Below are 2930 nucleotides of genomic sequence, written 5' to 3'. Positions count from 1 at the left end.
GCTGAAATATCATTCTGAAAAGCAGAGTCTTGATTAGAATAACGAAGCATATTTCCAGTGCGAACTATAGCCATTGCAGAGGGTAAAGCAAGCTGTGGAAACAGTGGGATTTGAAAATTTGCACTCTCCAGAAAATAGCTTGCTGACATAACCCTCCCAGGAACTGTTGACAGATTCAGAAGACCATAATATATGGGAGTAGAAAGAGACCATTTGGCCACCCAGGTGTGCTGCACTATTTGATACAGCTAATATGTTTCATAACTCCGTTCCCCTGCTTTCTGCCTGTAATCCTTACCAAGGACCAGAGCGTGAGTCCATCCTTCCCGGAGCTTCTGGGAGTCTGTGTCCATGCTCAGAATCCTTGATGCCTCACTCAGTCAAATTCTGAAGAGGGGCCCTCCCAATGGACCTGTTTCCCTCATCTTTAATTTGCCTTTCGCTGCCCACAGATGAAGCCTAAACTGATAGACCTTGTGATGAAAACCTGGATTAAATTATGCATTATCTGAAAAAGTAGTAAGGGTTTGCCCGAACGAATGAACAAATCACAGAACCCCTACATTTAGGAATCAGGGCCCTACATTTAGGAATCAGGACCCTACATTTAGGAATCAGGGCCCTACATTTAGGAATCAGAACCCCTGCATTTAGGAATCAGGACCCTACATTTCGGAATCAGGACCGTTTGACTCTTTTTTAGTGAATCAGGTATCGTGTTTGAATTTAGCCACAGGGAGAAGAGGCGGGGTAGACGAGTTTCCCCTTACTCATGGATTGTTCTTATGTCCTGCGGTTTCAGGCCGTCTGGTCCAGCGGCACTGTTCTCGTCTATCCCCTTGATGGCCGCTTCAACCTCCTCTACCTCTATGGGTTTCATCAAGGACCCGTCATCAACTTTGCCAGTGTATGGGGCACACTTATTTATGTTTGATTTTTTATTTGGTGCTGACAGTTTCTCAGGGAAACATGTCTCCAACTCCTCTTTTGAGAGAGGACAAGTGGATGAGGTCGGCGCCCCCATGATCTCGTGAGCTAGTTGGCTCCAGTTGGTTTTGTAAAGCTGCTGTGTTGCTCGAAGCAGCGCTTTACGTGCTGCCCACCATTCTTTGGCTCCGGTACTGCTGCCGGGCCTTTTGTCTCTCTTGGCCCGATCTTTTTGAGGACTCTTGTGTTTGTCCTGTCTTTTCCTACTATTCATTCGTAGGTCGGTAATACTCCCCACTAGTCCGATTCTGAGGGCAAGTGTGTCCGGGTCATTCCTTGCGTTCAAGAGTTCCTCAGCTTGTGAAAGCTGGTCATCTACGTCCCTATGTTTAGGGATCGAAGCCAGTGTTCTTCGGCTGGCTCTTTGGCGTTGGGCTTTATTGTCGGAATTTTCCTGGACACTCTCTGCCTCAGAATCGTGCGAGTCTATACCTGTCGTTGACTCACTGATGGTTGTGACCTCCGTCGGGGTGTTTGCCAGGAGCCTGCGTTTGTCTGAGATTTGCTTTGGTGTTGTGGTTTTAAGGATGCTAGCGATGGATTTGTTTATAAATTTGCATCCTGCAAGTCTCACCTCCAAATCCCTCAGAGTGCCACCTCCTCCTGCAGTCACTTCTCCCAGGTTTGCCCTTGACTTTGGGTGCCGGTTTGAGGCGTTTCTCGTTTCGTAGAACCGGCTGTCTGTGCCTCTCGTGTTGACCAAGGCCCGACTTCGTTGAAAACCGTTGGTCACACGTGCTGCAAAGTCCCCAGTTGGGGGTTGTTTTGATCCCTTGCATTTTGGATAATGGCAGGTGATTGAATGGTAATCTCCTGCTTTATTGCAGCGTGAACATTTTGTTCGGATGTTCTTTATTCTGTGCACTTTAGTCACATGGGTCTTAAACAGGATCACTGTGGGGAAGAGGGTGTCCCAGTCCTTGCAGAACAGCCCATCGATGGGATAGTGGATGATTACCTCCGAGACAGATGTTCTGTCGCATAGTGGCTCGATAACAACTCCTTCCATGAAGGCAGTTGCATCAGCTGTTTCCTCGCCAGTCTCATTTATAGTCTTTTTTTAGGTCTGTGCCCTGCATTATGTCTCGATAACTTTTGTTGTCGAAGGTTTGGGTGGTTATGCTTGTCTCAACCACAGGGTGGGCTGCCCTTATGGTGCCTTCTTCAATGTTATCTATGTCACCCGTTACAGGGTGAGCCAGCTCCCTGGGAGGGGTGACCGGTCTCAGCTCCATGTAAGGTAGGAGGTAACGTCTCAAGATCGTTGTCTCGGTCAGCACCGAGATGGACCTTGTTGCGGGTTTTAAACATGCACAACCTAATGACTTATCACAGCTCGTGGCTGTGGGTGAGGCTGCAGGGAGGTTGTTTTTCCGGGACGCTTCCCAGCCGGACAGCTCCATTGAAAATGGAAGACTCATACTGGTTTTTTGAGAGCAGGTCGATCTAGACCACGGCAGTCTCGTACTTTTCCTGGTTGTTTGGTCACCCAACAGCCAGGACTGCTGGGCTTACAGGCAGGGCCAGCGGGGAGGCACGACACACACTATACGCCAAAAATACGTGAAAATGCCATAGTCGGCAACTACGCTTTCCTAAGGGGGTTTAGTCAGAGTTAGTGCCACCTGTGGGAACAGGCCACACCAAACCTCCAAAAAGTGACCCACTCCCCTAACCTAGGCATCCCTGAACACTGGGGGCAAGTTAGCATATCTAACTCAACTAATCTGCACTCTTCAGACTGTGGGAGAAAGCCCACCCAGAGATGGGAGAATATGTAAATCCCACACAGCCAAGGCTGGAATCGAACCCCAGTACCTTGGGCTGTGAGGCTACAGGATTAACCACTGAGTCACGGTACCTCGGAATTGTTTAATAAGCCGTATGTTACCAGGCCACTCACAGATTGCAATAACCGGAACAGAAAGAATCGATTTATTGGG

Source organism: Chiloscyllium punctatum, chromosome 24, assembly GCF_047496795.1.
Source record: "Chiloscyllium punctatum isolate Juve2018m chromosome 24, sChiPun1.3, whole genome shotgun sequence".
Taxonomy (NCBI): domain Eukaryota; kingdom Metazoa; phylum Chordata; class Chondrichthyes; order Orectolobiformes; family Hemiscylliidae; genus Chiloscyllium; species Chiloscyllium punctatum.
The sequence above is the reverse complement of the archived record's forward strand: the minus strand, read 5'-3'. Positions refer to the sequence as shown.